General features: G+C 54.6%; 1 pseudogene; it reads right to left on the minus strand.

Annotated features, from left to right (window-relative positions):
* Window positions 1–3,106, minus strand: part of LOC144947984 (elastase-1-like) — a 29,859-nt pseudogene extending 26,753 nt beyond the window's left edge.
* Between the last annotated feature and the right edge of the window lie 13,410 nt (window positions 3,107–16,516).

A 16,516-nucleotide genomic window follows, 5' to 3' on the forward strand; every position in this document is an offset into this window, starting at 1 on the left:
AAATTTACACCAGCAATATACTCTAAATGCGCGTTTCTAAATGTGGAGGGAAACACCTGTTTACCCGGATAAAAATGGACACGGAGAACATGCAATCTCCAAATATACAGGCGTCAGGGTCAGGATCAGGATCGAACTCACGACCTCCTGCATACCAGGAGAGGGGGAACACGTTCCTTTGGAGTAGGTAGGTAGGAACTTGGTTGGACAGCGCATTCGTGCACGACAAACAAATATGCGCGACAGACAAATAATCCCTGGTGGGCAGTGTGGAACCTGTTGTTCCTACCTGTATAACACTGTTGTATATATGCCTTTTCCCAAAACATATATTAAGAGTGATATTGTCGAATTTTTACGTAATCGACTTTCTGATTTATATGGATTCAGCGAGTTCCAAAAAAAAATACAGTGACGCATACCTGCGAACTCCTCTCTCGAGACAACAAATGCCAAAAGAACCCCCCTCCCCGCTGCCTCGCCACACAAAAGACATCTGGAGGTTGATTACTGTGAAAAGTTGCAAAGCTGGAACGGCCACAGTTAGGGGCAATTGAGAGCATCTGTGTCTACAGGCCATAAGATGACTGGAGGAAGGGTAGAGGAGCCAGGCCTTGATGTGACTTAGGAAATTACTTTAATAAATTAGAACAGACACACACACGTACAATGGACAAACGGTCACTCAAAAGGAAAGTTCCATCGTGAGGGGAAACCAAGCAATCACAGGCCAAGGAGCGAAATTAAAGGAATTCCGGTCCTTTGAGAAGACGAGCCGAGGCTAAACATTTTGGATATAACAAAGAAGCCGAACCATCCAAATCAGTCTTGCTATGGCAAGCTCCGGGGTATGGTCCTCGAAATCAACCATGGGTGTCGAGTCTTACAGAGGAGAGGGGAGATGCGTTGCTAAGTATTGAGTTCGGCGCTGAGAGACAGAGCATCGCTGAAAGTTTGATTCTAAATTCATCCTTATTTTTTGAGTCACTTGCAGAGTCAAGGACTGCAAAAAGTTATATTGTACTAAGCTATAAGAGTTGTAAAAAGCTAATAGGTGTTCGAAAACATTTTATGAGTTTACGAGAGTGAGAGAGGAGCAGCGACGAGCAGCTCACAGCAGGAGCCATCCTAGAGAACCAAGGGTGGTCGCGCAAAGCCAGCTGCTACTCACAGGACCAGCAGCGCAGCGGCTCACGGCTAACCACGAGCGTGCTCACCTGGAAGCCGTGAGCACACTCCAGAAAATGTCGAGCTCAAGGATCAACAGTGTCTAGTGACGCGCTGCGGCACAGCGGACGAGCTGCGAGCGCTATCTGACGACGGGACCATAGTGCACATCGACCCATCATCCCTGCCAGCACGGGCACCGCCGCCAGCGTAAGCAGCGTGCCGACTCAGCAACCACCCCAGCGGTGGAGAGAGACTGACGGCGCAGCCAAAAGCGCTGTGTGTTCGACACATACACGCCGTTACAAGGAACGCTGCACCGCGGAAGCCGCTGACTCGTCAGAATCACAGCAGGAATAATACGTGGACAAGTCAAACCAGACTGCCCGCTATAATTACGTACTATAGGAACTCTATCCTGCGGCGAGATCTGAATCCTGAGACTGGACATAATTACACTAAAACATAATCAGTTAAAGTTAAAGTGAGAATAATTGTATTATCACTATAATACACCCCTAGGCAACGAAACCGAGCCAATATAATAATAATACACGTACCTACACACACACCTATTGATCATAATGAAAATATGAATCGAGTCTAATTAGCATAATTGCGCACATTTGCTAAATTTCATAAAATTACATATTTTTTTTTCAAAACAATATATACAACAACATTCCGTCACTGCGACATTCCAACTCAGGATTTGAATGTGCATATTCACTCTCAGTGCGAATGATTCAGAGAAGCTTTTTACCGGTGGAATTTCCGTCTGGTATAGATACAATGGGAGGCGAATGGATGCCCAGGTGTGGTGAAGGGATCACTCCCTATTGGTCATTCATGTTATGTATACTGATGATCTGGTGATTTCTGCCAACTGGGGAGTTGGAGACGGTGGCTATGAAGAGATTGCACCTTACCATCAGCCTCACAAAAACAAAGCATTTGCCTGTATATATTATGTTATTAAATGCTCCCCGCCCTCTACTGGCCTTGAGTGATGGGGCAGTTGTGGAGAGGGTGGAGAGGTTTCCATACCTAGGAAGTGTACTCATGAGCAGCTCTGATTTGGCAGCAGAGGTGTCTCTTTGAATTAGTCGAGCGGTATTATTTTTTAATCGGCTGCACAACACTGTGTGGAAGCTTCCTGGTCTATGGCTACGAAGCTCAATGTCTTCTCAGCCATAGTTATACCCTCATTTATCTATGTTTGCGAATCGTGGAGCCCTCTTAAATAATATCTGAGCCAGTTCGTAACATTCACCCTACGGTCCATTTTGGGTTTAACCAGACTGGATTATGCGAGGAGCTCACCTATTTTTTTAAACATCGGTGAGCTCCTCTGGCAGATGAGGCTGCATTGCCTGGGTCATGTGGCCCACATGCCCAGCCACCGTGTACAATATGTGAGTAGCTGTGTATGTGTGTGAGTAGCTGTGTGAGTCTGTGAATAGCTGTGTATGTGTGTGAGTCTATGAATATCTGTCTGAGTATGTGAGTAGCTGTGTATGTGTGTGAGTCTGTGCATCGCTGTGTATGTATGTGAGTCTGTGAGTAGCTGTGCACGTGAGTCTGAGTAGCTGTGTATGGGTGTGTGTCTGTAACTAGCTCTCTATGTGTGTGAGTCGGGGAGTAACTGTGCATCTGTGTGAGTCTGTGATGATCTGTGCATGTGAGTCTGTGAGTAGCTGTGTGTGTGTGATTCTGGGAGTAGCTGTGTATCTGTGTGAGTGGGAGTAGCTATGCATGTGTGTGAGTATGTGATTAACTGTGCATGTGAGTCTGTGAGTAGCTGTGTATGCGTGTGATTCTGTGAGTAGCTGTGTATGTTGGCGATTCTATGAGTATCCGTATATGTGTCAGAGTCTGTGAGAAGCTCACCAGCACTGGAAAGCAACAGCAGGTGGCTTAGAATATTCAATTTCCGCATCTTGGTCTTTCAAGGTTTCTAGATGTCGCGTCTGTGAGATACCACTGCAATGGACCGCTATTTAAACACCAGCCCGCATCCTCCTTTCACCTCGCCTCCTCCCCTCATCCGCCTGTATAACCCCTATCGTGAACACCTTGCTCTGTTCAGATTTCATTTCCTGGAGTTGTCTGAATTCCTTTCCATAAAGTCGTAAATGCCGTGTGTTTCCTCGTGTATTATAAAAGTTAAGTGGATTTACTTCGTGTGTCTAGCTGCCTGGATTATTTTTACAATTTATAAGTGGTGGTGACACTGCAGCCCTCCCTGATTGTTTGTTCTGAGCATAGGCACAAAGACACCTTGGCTGCAGCACGCTTACACATGAACGTCAAGGTACATTAATTTGTGTAATGCAGGATTCACCATTTGAGCATCTAGAACAAAGCCCGGGTCGAGTGTTGGTGTTGTGTCCCATTAAAGGCTCCGAGTAGCAACGTGTATACCACTCTGAGTAGAACTGCTATATGTTACACGTATACCACTGAGTAGGACTACTATTTATTACACGTATACCACTCAACTGAATTTTGATTTTTCCAGTGACTAAAACCTTTTAGTTCCCCTTTCTTGAAACACATTCTCACATTGCTTACATTCTGTACATTCTTTACAACATCATCACCGCAGGGTGTTAGAACTAGTTTATTCTGTGTTTCGACAGATGTCAAAAAAGTCACACAAAAACCATGACTCTGTAAAAGTCAGTCACGATCAAATTGTTTTATTCGAGTTCCAATATTGACTCATAGACTGAACGTGGGACAAAAATCGGCCCAGGCATTTGCAAAAACATCAGCCAAAATTCTCGTTATGGAGAAAATAGATTGCTATGTGACTTATTTGCCTGCTTTGCCATGCGATTTCATTCACTCATTTGGGCTGTACAAAAAACAAATAGGCCAGTGAGAAATATTCTTTGGGGCTGCCGAATATGGGACTTAATGTTAACGTAGAGAGTAAATAACCTATGAAGCATACAAATTAGAGGTCATGAAATATGAAAAGAAAAAAATTTGAAATATAAATGATACTAATAATACTGTGATTACATTTGAAATGTTCCCACATACACTGGCACCATTGTCCCTTAGAATAGACTGGGCATTTGACCAGACTGCCCAATGTCCAGTCCAGTCCTATGTGTAGTGATTGTGAATGTCACTGTGTCGTGCCAAGCTTGCGAGGCCACGGTGGATAATATGTTGTCATTATGTGCAGCCCGGTTACAGGGCGTTGTACCAGCCCTAGCGGGGCTTGGGTGAGTGCTGGTCAGCGCGGAGGCACCACATCCAGCGTGCGGTGCGGGCTCCCGGTGAGGGAGCAAGAGAAAGTGTTAGCCAGCCAGGGTTACGTTGGGGCATGATACGCTGGTTGACTTGCCGACACATGACCGGATGATATTGTAGGGGGGCCACCGGTGGACGGGGGCCGCTGGGTGGTCACGTGGTATGAAGGAGCTCTCGGGAGCCTTTGGGAAAGAGCTCGAGATATCTAGAAGGTGGGCGGGGCGAGGGGCAGAGCCAACCCCAGCCCAGGCCGATAAAATGGGGGCCTCCTGAGGGGCTCAGGGTTCTTCATGTTGTTGGTGAAGAAAATCCACATTGGGTTGAAGAAGCCTCTAGCCACGTGGTCTGGGACCCAGTTCGTGGTCCAGACCGGGATAGCGGGACCGTGTCTAGTTCTGCCGTTGTGTGTTTAGATGGGCGTTCAACACCCAAGTGTAGGTTACGTTATGTTGTATTGAGTTGATATAATAAATAGTGTTTCTCCCAAGACAACGTCTGCGACTCAGTTGGACTCACTACATATGTATGCCACTCCGAGTGGAACTGCTATCTGTTACACGTGTAGGGCTGTTACGGAGGGGCTGTATGTATAGGGCTGTATGCATGGGATCACACGGGAAACAAGCACAGGGAGCGGGGCTCCGTGAGTGCTAACGGGGAGGTGCCCGCAACGACGTCCGCACCGGGCAGCCTGGGGGGTTGCCCGGAGTTGTGATCCTCCGAGGGGTATAAAGGGGGATGAGCCAGAGAGATCGGGGCTCAGTATTAGGATGAAGGAGGAAGACTGAAGATCGTCTAGCTAGAAGCCCTGGACTCCCCTGGGACGCCGCCCTTGTCAGGGCCGCGCAGGACCGAGCTAGCGGCGTGGTCCCGTGAACCAGAGTTAGTCTCCGGGACTCCGGGTACCGTAGCCCGACTAACCAGTGTCGGGCCAGACAGCCTCCCCTAGCCCATTAGTGGAGGATTCAGAGGCAGGTCAGGGGTAGCTAGCGGAGTATCCCCAGCTATCTGGGTGAGGGGGCCGATACCCCCTCTAGTGCTGTCCTGTTGTGACCACTTGTACAAATAAATATACGTGTGCCTCAACCTCGGTGTCAAGCGTCCTCAACGGTACTTCATCTGGTGTCAGAACAACTTCGAACATGGAGACGCGCCGGACAGCTCGAGCCGGAGTACCACAGGAGGAGGACACCGCTGAAATTGTCGAGCCCGAGAAGGCTCAACAAGACATCGTGAAGCCGGGGCCGGACGAATTCTTACCGGGACATCTGCATGAAGAGGAGCCGCTATCAGAAGGGCTGAGGATGGCTCACTCGAGGCTGGCGGAGCTGCTTTATGCCGCTGCCGCCACATTCGAAACCATCACGCGGCTGGGGGCTGGTGGACCACCACGGGGCGAGGACAACCGACGTCCGGTGCGCCTTCCCGCCATTTCTACAGATTCGAAATTTGAATCTCCCGCCATCGCCGTGGCAGCTGCAGAGGGCGTGGCCGGGCTCAACCTTGGGTCCGACATCGCTCTCGCTGGGGCAGCCGCGTCATCGCCAGCGGAGGGAGCGTCATCACGGCTGCGACAGGCGATTCCATCTGCCGTCCGCGCCGAAGCACAGCCGAGTTCCGGGGACAGCAGCCTGCAGGCTTCCACGGCGAACGCTGCGCTGCAACAACGGCTGCCTCCGCTTAAAGAGTTTGTTGGTGCGGAGGGCGACTGGGGCGGCTTCCAGCGACGCTTCATCGCCCACCAAGAAATGGCAAGGTGGTCGGACGCTGAAGCTCTCTGCGCGCTGCCAGCGCTCCTCGACGGCGATGCACTCGCCGCTCTTACGTCGGCGCCGAGGGAGAAGCGCTCCACCTTACAGAAGGCGCTGCAGTTGCTGGCCGGGGTCTACGGACCTTCAGCGGAATGCCGGCAGCAGTTTTACGATCGCCAGCGGGGTGAGAAGGAGTCGCCCTTGGCGTACAGGACGAGTCTCCTGGCGCTGGCAAAGATGGCCTTCCCTCGAATGGACGACGACGGCGTGGACGCCATGGTCACGGAAAAAATCCTCCTGCTGGCAGACGACCTGGACATCGCCGTCGTTGCACAGGAGGACACGGAGATGACTTCTCTCCAGGCTGCGCGGCTCCTCCACGCCAACCTGCTGTCGCTGCGTCGGAAAGCCAGCAGGGCAGCGGCCGGGCGCGCGATGGCAGCAGCCACCCTCCCGGTGGAGGAGGTGTACGCCGTCGACCGTCAACGGCAGCAGGGGACGGGAGCACGGTCGGGCCGAGAGGGGTCAGGCCGCGTCGACCGACCGTCATCGCCGCTGGCGCTCCCGCGGTGCTTCAACTGCGGCGTCCGGGGCCACGTCGCCTCGGGGTACCGCTCTCCTCGGCAGCGCGGGGCGACGCCTCGGCAGGACGCCGGCCCTCCTCCTCCCAAGCTCCATCAACAAAATCCGGCGAGTCGCGGCACCCCCCATGTTTGGCCCAAGCACACACTCGGCACACACTCGCACACCGCAACGAAAGGGGGGCCGACATTGTGCTGCGACGGGCCAACACGCACCACTATGGGGACTCACATCGAACCCAGGCAGTGGTCCGTCTTGGCCCATCGCGTTGTGGCCGCGTCGTCGGGGTCGTCGGCCGTGGTGGGACACATTGACGGGGTGGAGGTACGCATCCTGGTAGATACGGGGGCATCGGCGACCATCATTTCAGAACTAATTTATAATATTCTACCTGTCCAGAGCCGTCCTTTACTGCCGGTTAATGTCCCATTCTATGCTGCTAACTGGGGCTCTCTTGGCATTATCGGACAGATTCGAGCGCAAATTTGTATCGGGGATATTAAATTGTCGGGCCCGATTTTTGTTTCTTCCTCGCTGGCGGTTCCGTGCCTGCTGGGGACGGACTTCTTGGGCAAAATGCCGATCCGTATTTTGATAGACCAGGGATGCATTGAGCTACCATCGGGACGTCGCATGGCGTTCCTGCCTTCCCCTACTGCGGCTAGGACGGCGTTCGTGACAGTACCAGCGTCCGTCGTTAAAACAGTTTGTGTGCCGCCGGGAGCTCAAATGTTGGTGCCGCTGAAGCTTTGGCGGCCCTTCGCTGAGGGCATTGGGGACCAGGGCATTCTGCTGGGACCTTATAGGGCCGGGGTTAGTGGACCTTATTTGATTCCGGCCCAGACCGTCGTAAGAGGGGACGGGGACCCTTTCATCGCGGTCCTTAATGTGGGGTCGCAACCAGTGGTAGTTCCTCAAGGGACGGTACTTGCTCACGCGACGCCGGTGCCCTACGAGGAACCGGTTGCGAATCACGCCGGCACTGTTCCCCAGCCGCCCCCACATTCGGACAGCGATGGAGGGTGGCTCGATGCGCTTTGTGCGGGATCGACGGACCAATCAAATTCAGAGCGCCAACAACTTAGAACGCTATTGCGGGAATTTTCTGACGTTTTTAGTCGGGATAAGTACGATTTGGGTTGCACTCATCTGCTGCGTCACCATATTGACACGGGTGACAGCGCGCCAATTCGCCAGAACCCGTTTCGGTTAAGTCCCGCCGAAAAGGACCATGTCAAATCGGCTGTTGATGACATGTTAGCCGCCGACATCATTTCTCCCTCTACCAGCCCTTGGGGAGCGCCGATCGTCCTGGTTAAAAAGCAGGACGGCTCGTTGCGGTTTTGCGTTGATTTTCGGCACCTTAACAAAATTTCGGTGGCCGACGCATACCCGCTCCCACGGATGGACGAATCGCTGGACGCCTAGGCGGGAGCGCGATTCTTCTCCACACTAGATTTACTTTCGGGATTCTGGCAGCTTCTTCTGGACGATGAGTCAAAGCCTAAAACTGCTTTCCGTACACCGCACGGCCTGTTCCAATTCAACCGGTTGCCGATGGGCTTACACTCGGCGCCGGCACTTTCCAGCGGTTGATGGAATTGGTTTTGGCTGGATTGCAATGGGAGTCGTGCCTGATTTATTTGGATGACGTTATCGTCTTTAGTAAAACTTTTGACGAGCATCTCCAGAGGTTGCGGGCGGTTTTCCTAAAGATGCGGGCTGCTAATTTGAAATTCAAGCCCCAAAAATGTCATTTGTTACGCGAGTCGGTGCGTTATTTGGGGCACATCGTGGGGCGCTCAGGTATTGCTACCGATCCCACCAAAACGCAGTGTGTCAGCTCCTGGCCGACTCCCACCTCGGTGGGAGAGGTCAGGAGTTTCATTGGCTTCGCATCGTATTACCGACGCTTTGTCGCTGATTTTGCGACTATCGCCAAACCCCTGCACGCTTTAACAGCGAAAGGGGTTCGGTTCCACTGGGGTCAGGAGGAGGAGGCTGCTTTCTGCTCCCTTCGGGACGCCCTGGTAAAAGCTCCTCCCTTGATTTACCCCGATTTTTCGGTACCATTTTTGCTCGACACCGATGCGAGCAACACAGGTATTGGGGGCGTGCTTTCCCAGGTGTTTGACGGTGTGGAACGGGTGGTTGCGTACGGCAGTCGGGTGTTGTCTCCAGCGGAGCAAAGATATTGTGTCACCCGTAGGGAACTGTTGGCAATTGTCTATTTCATCCAACAGTATCGCCCATATCTGTACTGTCGGCATTTCACCGTCCGCACAGATCATGCGGCACTGCAGTACGCCCTGCGAGTTCAACAACCATCGGGTCAATTGTCCCGATGGTTGGAGATCCTCCAGGATTTTGATTTCGAAACCACCTACCGAAAGGGCGTTCGCCACACTAATGCGGACGCTCTGTCGCGCATGTCAACCGCCTCCGTATGTGCATGCCTCCTGGGGTCGGGACGTTGCAAGCCGGCAGGGGACATGCCGGTTCCGGTCCTGGCGGCCGCCGCCGACGACGAAGCATTGCTTACTGACTCTGTCGCACAGCAAGGGAAAGATTCCCTGCTGGGTTTGCCCGTTAATGAATGGGGGCGCCTCCAGATGGAGGACACCTCCCTCCTCGCGTCGCGTCGTCGCGCCGGGCAGGTGGGGCGAGGGACGGGCGATGCCGACGCATGGGAAATGCACGCGGGGTTGCTAATGCATTGGGACGCAAGGTCCCGTCGACACCGGTTGGTGGTCCCTTCTGGATTACGGGGTAGGGTGGTGTGGGCTGCTCATGAGCACCTCCTCCACCTGGGTACCCAAAAGACCCTCGCCTTGCTCCAGCTTAATTTTTTTTGGCCTGGTATGACGAGGGATGTCGCTGATCTGTTGGCATCATGCCCTCGTTGTGTGCAGCGGAAACCGCCGGCGCGGGAGTCAAACCCCCCCTTGCAGTCCATCAGGGTCTCCAGAGTAAACGAACTTGTCGCGCTGGACATTCTGGGCCCATTTCCCGCCACCCCTAGCGGCAATAGATATTTGTTGACCAGGGTGGAATACTTTATGTGCTGGCCTATGGCATGGCCCCTGGCCAACCAGTCGGCAGCAGCCATCGTGGACGCCTTTGTCCAAGGTTACGTCATGGACAAAGGTGCTCCGGAGCAGCTGCTGACCGACCAGGGGAGAAATTTTTCCGGCAAACTCCTCCATCAGGTCTGTAAGCTATTGGGAACGAAAAAAATTCGTACCTCTCCCTATCACCCGCAAACTGACGGGATGGTCGAGCGGCTGCACCGAACCATAACGTCTATGTTGTCGCAGCAGGTTTCGGACTAACAGACAGATTGGGACTTACAAATTCAAGGGGTCCTGGCTGCATACAGATTGGCCCCCCATGCTGCGACGGGGTTTTCACCATTCTTCCTCATGTATGGCCGAGACCCTGACCCACCTGTTCGGGCACAGCTGCAGATCCCCGCGACGTTAGGAAAATCTAAATTGGCCGACCATCTTAAATTTAACCTTGAGAAATTGACTGAGGCGCAGGATGCTGCCATGCTAAATTCTGACAGGCGCCAGAAAGCGAACGAGCGCCTCAGACTGGGTCGCGCGCACGTGCTACAGTGGAAGCCGGGGGACAGGGCATGGCTGCACTGTCCCCAGGTACCGCTCGCAACCTCCTCGAAACTGGTGCGGCCGTGGCGGGGCCCCGTCGAGGTGGTCGAGGTTATGCGGCCTCAGTGTGTTCGCATCAAGTGGGGGAAGCGCCGGTGGTTTGTACACCCCTCTAGGCTTAAACCCTTCGTTGCGGTGCGAGGGCCCACTCCGCACACACGTGGCCAAACATGCGGGGGGTCGGCCGGCTCAAAGGGCCCGTCTCTGCTGCTCTCGCCTGACATGTTGCCGGCTGTTCCACCCCCAGGCGCACCAGGAATGACGGCCTCCCGCCCGACGACCCCTACGGGGGACGCCGAGGGTCTCGCGACATCAAGCGCAGACTCACCAAGAAAGGGACAGCTGCCACCGGATGGTCCACCATCCGGGGTTGCCCCGTGTGACGGGCCTGCGGCAAGGACGCGCGCAAGAATGCGCAGACTCTTGTAATGCACGAAAAGAAGATTTTTTTTATTTTATTTTTTATTCTTCACGCGTATGGTTCTTGTGCGCTGCGTCGGTGGTGTGCTTCTGCCACATTGTGTTGTGTTGTCTTGTGTGTGTGTTCGTGGGTTCCTTGCGATTGGTATATACGTGCTCTTATGGAATTCGTATTTATTCGGGGGGGGTGCGTCGGGTTATTTTCCCTTCGGGGTTTTCTGTTTTTTATTGTTGTTGTTGTTATTGTTGTTCTCTTCTCGTTATGGTTGAAAAAAAATTGAGGCACACGCGGGGCTCAAGGGGTTAATATACCTTTATTGGAATTGTTGCAGCCGGGACGGCTGTGAGCTGTGTAGGGGGGGGTGATGTAGGGCTGTTACGGAGGGGCTGTATGTGTAGGGCTGTATGCATGGGATCACACGGGAAACAAGCACAGGGGGCGGGGCTCCGTGAGTGCTAACGGGGAGGTGCCCGCAACGACGTCCGCACCGGGCAGCCTGGGGGGTTGCCCGGAGTTGTGATCCTCCGAGGGGTATAAAGGGGGATGAGCCGGAGAGATCGGGGCTCAGTATTAGGATGAAGGAGGAAGACTGAAGATCGTCTAGCTAGAAGCCCTGGACTCCCCTGGGACGCCGCCCTTGTCAGGGCCGCGCAGGATCGAGCCAGCGGCGTGGTCCCGTGAACCAGAGTTAGTCTCTGGGACTCCGGGTACCGTAGCCCGACTAACCAGTGTCGGGCCAGACAGCCTCCCCTAGCCCATTAGTGGAGGATTCAGAGGCAGGTCAGGGGTAGCTAGCGGAGTATCCCCAGCTATCCGGGTGAGGGGGCCGATACCCCCTCTAGTGCTGTCCTGTTGTGACCACTTGTACAAATAAATATACGTGTGCCTCAACCTCGGTGTCAAGCGTCCTCAACGGTACTTCACACGTGTAGTGGGTTCAACTGAGTCGCAGACGTAGACTTGAAGGCAAGACATTTATTCAGTTCCAACACACAGGGTAACTTCCCCTTAACACAATACAACCTTTGGTGGTGACCACCAGGCTAACTACACTAGTTACAACGTAGCTGCTACTTCGGACCAGGACCAATAGTTCTGGCCCGGATCCACGTGTTGGAGACTCGTTGAATGGAGAACGTAGACAAAGGGTTTCTTCCAGGATGAACAACAACCCTGGTCCCTCTCGGGACCTGGCTTATATTCTATGTGGCGTTGACGGCTCCACCCTTGGCCAAGTCCACCTTCCAGAATCTTCGGGAAGGATCTGGGTCCCAATCACGTGACCCCCCCTAGCCCCGTCTTGGGGCCCCTCTGTCAACTTAACCGGTCACGTGTCCTCCCAGGTCAAACAAAGTGCCATGGCCTCACACAACCTCATCCTTCGGTCGGCACTTACACACCTTGTCCTGTAGGGTAGGCACTGCAATTAAAGCATGGTGCCATTTCGCGCTATTATTCAGCACACACCAGGCCCCTTTAGGGCCAGTACTACACCCACACCATTGTGGTATCTGGCGATGTCGCTACACAGCACGCCATGCCCGTCTCGGGCCAGTACTGCACCTCTTCTTGACATCCAGCGATGTCACTACACACGTATACAATTGAGTATAACTTCTAGCTGTTACACGTATACAACATATACAACGGAGCAGAACTGATATCTGTTACACATGTAATGACATGGAATGGATCACTACGGCGAATAGCGCTGGGTATGTGATGCCGCCGCCATGAAGCCGTTTAGGAGGCGCCCCATCTACGACCTCGCCACCACCAAGCGACGGAGCCAACCCCGCGTCCCCCTCACCTCACCTCACATGAACACACCCGCACGCATTCCCCCCCCCCATAGAGCTCCGAGGGGAGGTCACCTGGCTGACCGGTTTTTATCCGAGAAGCCCTTATCGGGATTAACTTTCACGGTTTCCGGCGACCAGGGAATTGAACGACCTCCCCCGACGCTACTTTGCACCGCGGCGCTGCGACTGGCCTTAAGATGGTATGGTCGCGGCGAAGGGCATTCGGCCACCGCGGTTGAAATGCATCCCCCCACACACACCCCCACGGGTCGACGAGACAGGCAGAGGAGGGACGGGGCGGCATAGTTTAGCGTGCCAAAGCGGGCTCGAGTGCGTAGGTGCCATTGTTAGGGAAGTTAAAGGATAGGGCTAGAATTGCAAATAATCAGAGTGGCGACTCGGGCACATAGTGCGCAATTGATGGGGCAGGTGGTGGAGACATGCGGAGGCTCCACGCTTAACTTCCACAGCAGGCCGTTGTGATGGAAGCCGCTGCATAATGTGCATGACCAAGGCGCCATGCATGAGAAAGGGATTAATTAGAATTAACGCCACACACGGAGCGCATCTGATTAGCATAGCAAGGGCGCCCGGAACCGCCGCACGCGCGCTGACGGGCACGCGCCCATTGTTAAACAAAATCTGGGAGGGAGCCGCCACCACGCTCGGAGCAGTGTCCCTTTGATGTAGGAAGGATAAAAAGGGGGCGCAAAGGGGTGATCGGTCTCTCTTACTCCAGCACCGGGCGACAAGACACTCTCCAGCCCAGCGACCCGGACGTCTGTGCGACGCATCGAGGCACGCTGCTAGCACGGGATCAACGGACCGCCGTGGGCACCTAACAGTGAGTAAGAAGGCAAATTAGGATCATAGCCATTAAATAGGGAATAGGTCCAGGGGTAGGAGAATAGGCCAGCCTCGTCGATTCATACTGACTCAACAACCAGTTCCAGGTAGCAAACAATAAATCATTAATAGCTGATCGTGGCCTCGTGTGATCTCGTTGAGCAGTGTGAACGTGTGTAGGGCTGCGTATACAGCGGCTCGCCTTGTGGGAGCGCTGCACAGAGCGGCGCGAGAGTGGGTGTCGCGTGTGGAGCTGCGTGTGTGCGCATGCGTTCACTGCGTGTATGATACAGGTGCGCAATCACAACGTGAGTATTCAGTGGTGAGTGGGTGCCGCGGGGAGTTGTGTGCGTGAGTGCGCGTACGTTCGCTACGTGTCGGATACGGGTGCGCATTGGTAACGTGGTTATTCGACGTGGAGGCGAGTGCCGCACAGGGCTGTAGATGGGCACATGCTCGCAGCGTGCGAGAGCTGTACGTAGCGGTGTAAAGAGGGGGAGTATGGCGTTTGATTGATGATGCTGTGCGCACGTATGCTTGCAGCGTGGGAGCGCTGCGTGAGGCCGTATGGGTAGGGGAGTCGCGTTCGAAGGCCGGCAAAACCCTAGCGGGTATTAGGGTGGTGGGGTAACGTAAACGGAATAGGGGATGCAGGAGGGGGAGACCCTGGGGGCCAACGGCCCCCACATATTGGTGTCAGAAACGGGACGATCCCCACGCCCCCAAGGGAAAGAGGCCCCCCAAACCAAGTTAAAGTAAAATGCACATTTACGGGCAAAGGGATTCCATCATGGAAATCGTTTACCCGCAGCATCAAGGGGGCTAAAAATGTTAATGGGTGGTCAGATGAGGAGGCGTTGCAGCAGTTAGAGCTACGTTTAGATGGGCGGGCAGCTGATTTTGTGGAAGCTTTGCCCGCAAGTGCACAAACTCAGTGGGAAGAATGAATGTGCCAACTCGAACAGCGCTTCGGCACCGATGACGAAGAGGAGGCGCATGCAGCCTTAGAGGCACGCCGCTGCCAACCCGGCGAGGATCTGCGAGATTACGCCGAGGACGTACGCACGCTGACCCAGCTCGCATACCCGGAATACGAGGCAAAAATAATTGAGGGCCTCGCCGCCGGTAAAATCCAGCGATATTTGCACGCACCCCGTGGTGGCAGCCAAATGTAGACGGTGCACACCTCTCCTTTAACACCCTCGTCGAGCGCGCGCGCAAATGCGAGAAACTCTCGGGTGAGCGTGCGCAGCCTCGAGGGAGGGGACGAGAGTGCGCCGTAGCGAGCCTACTCTCCGACGAGGAGGAAGAGCTCGCCATCACAGTAAGGGGACAGGCAAGGGAGCCCCAGAGACCCAACGAGACAACCCCGGGGTGGGTAGCCGAGTTACAGACCGGCATGGGAGATATTGCTGGCCGGGTAGACCAAATGGACAGTAAGATAGCCCAAGTAGGTGAGGAAACGAATAAAAATATGACCAAACTGCAATCCTCCGTTGAGACCATCCGATCTGAGATGGGGGAACTAGACTCCACGGTAGGAGGGCTAACTGGAAGGATAGCCCGACTAGAAGCAGAATATGAGCAACAGCGCACTGGGGGAGGAGGGAGTGAGCAGAGAGCTCGCCACAGAACCGCCACCCTTCCCCCTACATGCCATATATGCGACCAACGGGGACACCGAATGAGGGACTGTCCTCGGGTCGCTCGAGCTAGACAAGAACTAAGGTCAAACACTAAGGCCCCCCTAGAGAGGAGACAACCTAGGGGTGCAATCGACGCGGTCCCGATACAAATAGACAATAATGAGAGTAATGGCGAGCGAGTGATCTCCACACAGGTTCCAGCAACAACGCCCACGGAAACGGTGACTCCTGGCAACTGGCTACGGGAGCTGGTGGCGGGGATCACGGGGGCCACGTCGCTGGTGAAAGGGGAGGTAAACGGAATGCGTACCCGAACCCTGCTGGACATGGGGGCGGTGGCCTCGCTCGTGAGCGCAGCACACTGCAGCGCGATCGGGGTCGACGTGCGTCACCTGCAGGCACCGGACCGCGCGCTGCACACGGCGAGCGGAGCCGGAATGGGGTTGCTGGGGAGAGCCACCCTAGAGGTCCGCATAGGCAGCCAGGTGTGCATCCAGGAGTTATACGTGTCGAGTGCGTTGTGTCACGAGTGTATCGCAGGTACCGACCTCCTAGAACAGATGGGACTCAACGTGCAACCCAGCCAGCGATGCGCCACCATAGAGAGCAATGGCGAGCGGATACCGTTCCTGGGACGAGAACCGATGCGCCCCCGCTTCACACCTGTGGCCGCTATCCTGGCGACGGCAGTCACCATCGGGCCGCTCATCAAGATGCTGGTGCCGGTAGCAACATCCCCCACCGACCCCGCGCTCTGACCATCAGGCGAGGTAATGCTAACTCCTCACCCGGAGTTGGCCAAACGGTATGGGGTCGTGGGATCCGCCACGTTGGTAAATGCAGATGGGGACCGATTGTTTATGCGGATGTTTAACCCTCACAGCACCCCAGCGATACTATGACGGCGCACCCCGATAGCCACCGTACACCCCCTGCACGCACGCCACTCTAACGACTCGGTGTTCGCACTCTGGGCTGAGGACCCCGGTCGTCCTGAGGGTGACCAGGACCTGGCCTGGCAAGTCGGCCAGACTCCCCAAGCCGAGGTCGTTTCTCTGCTCGACGCGTTACATGTACCATGGGCGGATTTACCTAAGTGAGAGGCCGATTGGCTGCGCGAGTTACTGCGGGAGTATGCCGACGTATTCAGTAAACACGACTCGGACGTGGGTCGGACCGACCTTGTTAAGCACCAAATTGACACCGGTGCAGCCCGACCCGTCAAACTCCCTGCAGTCCGAGTGGGCGCACCCGAACGCGCCCAGATCAAAGAGGCAGTTGGGGACATGCTTCGCGATAACATAATTCAGCCCTCGGCGAGCCCCTGGTCAGCCCCAGTGGTACTAGTAACGAAAAAGGATTG

Source organism: Lampetra fluviatilis, chromosome 48, assembly GCF_964198595.1.
Source record: "Lampetra fluviatilis chromosome 48, kcLamFluv1.1, whole genome shotgun sequence".
Taxonomy (NCBI): Eukaryota; Metazoa; Chordata; class Hyperoartia; order Petromyzontiformes; family Petromyzontidae; genus Lampetra; species Lampetra fluviatilis.